The sequence below is a fragment of the Lagopus leucura genome, unplaced genomic scaffold (assembly GCF_019238085.1).
Source record: "Lagopus leucura isolate 7727_CA_CO unplaced genomic scaffold, USGS_WTPT01 Super-Scaffold_100009, whole genome shotgun sequence".
Taxonomy (NCBI): Eukaryota; Metazoa; Chordata; class Aves; order Galliformes; family Phasianidae; genus Lagopus; species Lagopus leucura.
In genome coordinates, this window is record NW_024962266.1 from 17,138,342 (window position 1) to 17,145,107 (window position 6,766).

The 6,766-nt window shown below is 34.5% G+C and overlaps 1 long non-coding RNA gene across 1 annotated transcript; it reads left to right on the forward strand.

Moving 5' to 3' along the window:
* The first annotated feature begins 237 nt into the window (after positions 1 to 237).
* Positions 238 to 6,277, forward strand: LOC122181018. Its single transcript, XR_006179291.1, has 3 exons — positions 238 to 275; positions 5,251 to 5,337; positions 6,251 to 6,277. It is a non-coding gene; the product is annotated as an uncharacterized LOC122181018 (long non-coding RNA).
* The last annotated feature ends 489 nt before the right edge of the window (positions 6,278 to 6,766 follow it).

The window sequence follows — 6,766 nt, forward strand, 5'->3', positions numbered from 1 at the left end:
CTTGTAAGAATAGCTATTGGCACATCAGTAAAGTCTTAGTTATATTATAGGGTGTATGGGAACTGCTGAATCATGGCCTGAACCTCTGATTGATCACCTGAGGTGAGCAATGAGTCAGCCACGGGACCACAGGTGAAGGCAATTCACCTGTGCTACTGGAAGGGGTGGAGCCTGGCTGCACCTCTCATAGACCCATTTAAGAGCTGACTAGCAGTGAGAAAGGATGTCTTTTAGAGATCTCTCCTTTGGAGTTTTGCAGTGAGCCTAGGATGTGGGTAAGTTTTCTATCTGTTCTCTTTTTCTTATTGTAATCTGCTCTACCAAACTCTCTTGTTTATTTCATAATTATAGCATCTTTATATTCATTGGCTATACACAGGGTATCAGAATTGGTATCAACTGGATATTGAAATTGAGTCTATTAGGTATTAATATAAGCATTTCTGCATAATTTGATGTATGTTATGACAGAAATAAAAGTACTTCTTATTTTACCTTTGATGTACAATCAGCAAAGTCATGCTTCTAACCAATAAGGCCAAAACTGGGTGTAGTCATTTCCTCTAGAAGGTTGCTGCACACCGATCATACTTTGAAATATACTTTTAGATGAAACAGATCTGAGAGAAAAAGTTGGATACAATTAAAGAACCTGGATATCTTTCTTTGCCATTTATTAGCTGTTTCGAAAGGAAATATTTCCTGACTAAGAGCCTGCAAATGAAACCATCCCAATTACTGGATGCCAGTTACATATAAAGGATGAAAGTGCCTAGTAATGAGCATGATGAATAGAAAGGGAACTTATTATTGATCTTTTTAATTTTTGTTCTTAAAAGATGTGAATTTTTGGTCAAATGAACTGTTTCACTTATCTGTATAATTTAATAAACTTATCTAACAGTCTATGTCTTATTTAAAAGGTGTTTTGTTTCGCATCACCTATTCAAACAAAATCCCTGAATGCTATGGAAAGACCATATTTCCCTCAGTAGAAAGCAAAATATGTGTATTTATCTCAATATTGTGAAAGCATGGAGAAACTTTACTCAAGTAACCCACTGCGCTAGGGATGTAAAGTGACACTTACTTGAGATAAAAGAGAATAACCGTAAAGAATAAAAGTAAAGTCTCTAGGAGGAAGAAAATATATATGTGTGTTTCTCTGCTTAAAGTTTTTTGGGAAAAAAAATACTAAAATGTGAAGACTGATAGATAATATCTGACTTTATAGTTATGGTTTCACCAGGACGAAATACAAATGGAAAAGAATGTAGAATTATTTAAAAAAAAAAAAAAAAAAAAAAAAAAAAAACCACACCTCAACGTTACTTTCCAGTAAAGACAGTGTTTTTCTGCACCTATAACAGGACAACTTCTGTTTGGATCAGCCAAATGCTACAGCCTGTATAACCAACAAAGTGACAATCTGTATTATGAGTACTTTGGTTAAAATAAGAAGCGATCTGAGCCTTTAGCCAGCCTTCAAACCAAATTGAACTCAAACCTTTGACATTTCAGCTACACTGTCTTCTGCCTCATCCTAATTTCTCATGGTATAGTGGCAAGCTGAAATGCCCAGAGGTCTGATAGTCAAAAGGGCAGCAATAGGCACCTTGCCACTTCCTGCTGGACTATGGATTTGTCAGAGAAAGGAAGTTAGAGTTGTAGGAAGGGGGCATTTTCTACTTCAAGGCATATATTATTGGTAAGGAGAGGGCAGGCCCTTTCTCCATTATTCACGATAACCTCCAAAGAGAGCACTGATGATAGATGACTGTCAAACTTCCCTGAAAGAATGCTGCTATGCCCTAAAGAAAGAATAATACCATGCTCACTCCAAATTCACAAAAACTTCATTTAGTTTGGATGTGATAAACCTCATAAAGATTCATCTAATAAGCATATCATAGTATTTTCTATATTCAATTAGATCTCACAGGAAGAAAATTGGTGAAATGTTGCACAGTAATTTCTCCCTGGATTAAAAACATTTAGTCATTAAATTTCCTTTTTCAAATAAAACCACAACGTTTCTAGTTGGATCTAACAAAACAGAATTAGATCTGTAGCTTGCACTATTGTAGCTTTTTAAGCTCATGAGAAATATGGACTGGGAAGATACCAGATATTCTGTGATTAAAAGTGTATTAATCATTTAGTGAAGATTATTGAATGATTCAAGATGAATTGTCTGTTTGTATCATTGATGCCAGAATGATTAATTCAAATTTTCTGCTAGATTTAAGAGAAGAGAATTAGAGATATAACTACAGAACCTTCTTGAACCACAGTTAGCACATCAACAGCTGTTGCATCCTCTAGCTAAATAAGTGTGAAAAGGTTTGCGTGGAAAATTAAAGTACTTTAGTGATATCTGGGTTCTTTTCTCCACAACAGTAAAGTTTAAGTAAATCTTTAAGGATATGACATATCCTTAAAGGGATGTAACATATATGTAACATAATATCCTATAATATGTAACATATATATGTAACATAATATCCTTAAAGGGACTGTAACATTTGTGATACACACAGATCATTTTCCTAAATGGAAGAATTTATAAGGTCCATATTTATCTGAAATACATGATTTTAGACAAAAAACATGGTTTTAGATGCTATTACAGAATTGTTAGGATGCTTGAATGTGAAAAAGGATAGCTTTTATCTTTATAAGAGTCTTGTATTTAACCACTAACAGGAAACTGTTCTTAACACCAATGTCGTGTCAGCATACACCCACAGGAACAACTAGAAACTGAAGGCAGATTTGTAAGAAATGTCTCTTCCTACATGTTGATTAAGTTCAGATTCAAAGGCTTTTTCTCATGCTTCCCAAAAAAGAACTTAGAACAAAGTGGCAGCTAAAATATGTGACAAAAAGTCAAAATCTGAATTTTGCTTCTATCATCAATCTTTTTGTGCATGTAAAAGCAAAAAGTTTAACAATTAGTGTCTCTTTCCGATAACCTCTAACATGAAGTTTGTAAAGTACTTGATGCACAAAAATAACTTGCTGATACATGTAAAAGATTTCAAAACTTCAGCAAGAAGCCCTTGTAGATGTACAAAACATTGGTAGCAATATGAAATATTATGGAGAAAGACACCTTTCCCTAGTGAAGTGGCAAAATTTCTGACCATTAAATACACTAACATTTTCTTCTATGAGGATTAGACTCATTAGAAAAATTATAGCCTTGTTATTATAAACACAATGTAAACTTATGAACTTTACCTTTTACATACATTGTGATGTTTTCATTCAGAAAGTTTAATATTCTTACTGAAGTAAGAAGTAAAAATTAAGTTCCTTTTTTATTACTGAATTGTCTCTGCTGCCTTTCTTGGGTGATCTGGAACTAGTTAAAGGTCTCTATATCAACTGCCTCCTATTCTTACACTGTTGAAAATAATGTTTTGTGTTATTGCTTTTCTGTATTTTCTTCTGGATTGCATTTTTCCTTTTGAAATGCAGTTATTAATAATTGTAATTTATTGATCAAATAAGCGTTGATTTATTTCTGAAACTTAGTTTATTTCATATTTGCGCTAGCATTAAACAAAATAACAGGATACTATTGGTGTTACTGAAAGCAAAACGTAAGATTATGTCCCCTTATTATCTGGAGCAGCCATGCGTATTAAGTTTTGACTAGCCCTGTATAGCAAGTCATATATTAAATCTGACACGCAGTCCAGTTCCAAAAGAAAGTAAGTTACTTCAGTCTTACCTCCTAAAGAACAATGGTCTGCGTTATCATAGTATCTGTTTGAGTGTACATCCACCTAACTGCCTATATCTCCACTTTATTCCACTCAAAAAAATTTTGACCCACTTTAGCTTTTTCACAATATCAGGTGACCCCGAAAAAGGGAGGGAGAGCTGCTCAATAAGCTTCACGATTGCCCCAAACAGGGTGAGAGTGGTGTCACACAGTAGTAGATGCTATGTTACCTGGCTGGAAGACAGAAAGATCTGTTCTGTTTTTGCTCTTTCTGGTTAGCTTTCCTAACCACAATACTCAAACCAGTAAGAAATGACTCAACTAACTCAGGTGTTTGAGGCATTCTTTTTCCTCACTTTCTTTCAGCTCTGCTTCTAGGTGCAGATATGCCAACTTCTCTAGCTCTCTGATGTTCATAGTAACTTAGAATTAATATGGGGAAGTAATAAATACATATTTTAAATCTTAATATCTAAGACACTGTGGAGGCACTATTACACTAAGTATTACCCTTACTGACATAAATTTGCATATTGATGAGATCATGGCTTCCAGAGTTGTATTGTTCTGCCACGTTCCAAAAATTGTCATTTGCAGGATCTGTGCTGCAACAATTAGCATGTGGGAAATTTCTTTCCTCTAGCAGTTTCATGGAGCATAGAAGCATTTGTTTATTACATGTTGTAAAATATGATAGTAGCAAATCTTATCTATGGAACTATATCTGCCACCCTCTCGCCCCCCCCCCACACCCAAAAAAAAACAAAAAAAAAAAAAAAAAAGAACACAACCAAAAAAAACCCAAAGTACTTAGTACAGACTTGGGATCAATATTTTGATACAGAAACAATTGAATTACCAACACTATTTCAGCATTTTAATGATTGTTATGTAAGAGACAAATAACAAAACTGTTTTAGAGTGTTTATTTTTGTGTCCTGATTTCAGTGAAAATACTTTCTCATACCTTTCTTTTCTAATAGAAAACTGCTGTGCAATGTGCTGTGTAAAGGGTCAACTTAAATTAAAAAGTAAGATATTTTAGTGTTTCAAGAGAGTAAGTTCTCTCATGGTAAACCCTGAATTTGAACTGAAGAGCAAAACTCCAAATATTGTATACCACTCTGGCATTATTTCTTTTTTACTAATGTTCTTCTGCAGCATTTTATAATGACAGGAAGATATCATAGGGGTCGGCACTGTGGATACCTCAAAATGATTCAAATGACTCCTGGGTGTCTGTATGTGAGAAAAGAGCTTCCCGAAAGTTCTTCTGAAATCCTTCTTAAAGGGATATAACTTTATTATTTCATCGTATTAAACATGGGAAAAGGTTGCATAGAATTTACTGTTATAAATATGTACAGTAAACCTTCTCATTTTCTCACCTAATCATTTGTATATTTTAGGAAATTAATTTAATCAAATGTTCATTAGCAGTAATAATTAATTACAGCAAAGTTCATCAGACATAATATACGTGTTGCAAAATGATCACCATGATGTTCTTTTGACAGGGTTGTTAGAGCAAATGTTCATGCATTTTTATGCAAGCATTTCACAAGCATGTGACACACTAGCTACAAATCTGCATTTACAACTTGGTAAGTAAAGATGCACTAAATATTACTTTAAAATATATCTCAATGTTGTTGATTTTATCATTTTGTATTATAGGTCAAAACTACATGGTATTTAGATACAATCAAATTTTTGCTTATAAATGTATTTTAATGTTAGTTATTTCTGCCTACAAACTGTCCACAACTCATTTTTTAAAATAAATTTAAAAGTAAATTGTCAATCACTTATTTTCATCGTCTGCATATTTTATCAGGAGTGACATGATGTGAAGTTTTTACTTTCAGGAAAAGAATAGCTATGTGGTTAGGACATAAGGCTTGGGGGAAAGAATACTCATTTACTTTGCCACAGATTTCCTGTGGCTTTGGGTAACTCTTCTTCTCTGACTAGGGTTCAGTCTTTTGTTTATAAGCAGTGACAAGACCTTCTTTTCTGAAATAGTTTACTTTATTCATTCCCATTTTGGGGCTGGGGGAGATGCCTTTTCTCCAAGGCTTATTAAAACGAGGCCATGCTCTTAATTGAAGCTTTTCGATACTGCAACACTATATAGTAGTAACACAACTATCATTCTGACAAAACCATTAATTTAATTGCACTTTCTGATTCCTTAAAGTACTATTGGCTTCTGAGCATTCTGTCTTCAAATTTCATCCACTTCTGTTCAGGTAGATTAAAAACAGAACAGTGATTTCAAAATATCTGCTAAAACTGCAAGAGGTTTCTAGTTGAATGGGCCACATGTGCAGACAAAGTCTTGTTTATCTTTGAGTTATTCAAAGTATTTCTCAGTGCTGTATTAGAATTTGTCAATGATGTTGGAATATAATGACAGTACATGATGCAGCTGCCAAAAGTGTGCATTAATAATTAGTGGCAACTGATAACTTGGGAGACAGCAGAATAGTTCTTGTGGATCTTTTTCAATTGCAGATGGGAGATGAACATTCCTGAGACACTACAAAAATGTTCTGGAAAGACATACAGGTCCACAAAAAATTAGCACAAGACAAAAAAGAGCTGGGCGTATCCATGGGTTCATAACCAAAGTGATTGGCTTTAGTTGGGTTCATCTGTGTTATGGGGTTTTTTTGAGTCAAATCTGTGTGGACTTGGAGCTGGGAAACCACACATAGCAAACTTTCCTGCAGTATTTGTTGAAAGCCAGCCAAAAAAAGCCAAGTTTATTTGGCTTAAACCTGTACTGCTCCTTCACAGTACACTGACAGGTTCATTTGTACTGGAATATTCTGGCACTATTAGATCTGGAAACTTAATATGAGATTCCTGTGGCTCTCCCCCCTTCCCACCCCCAGAGGCGAAGATAAATCATGGCTCTTCAGCAAACAGTTGTATCAGAAAATGTGCCTGGTTTTGCAGCAACGTGGAAAAGTCAGACCAGGGTGCTATGTTTTTTGCTTTTGTTGGTATGAGTTAGAGTTGTTAATT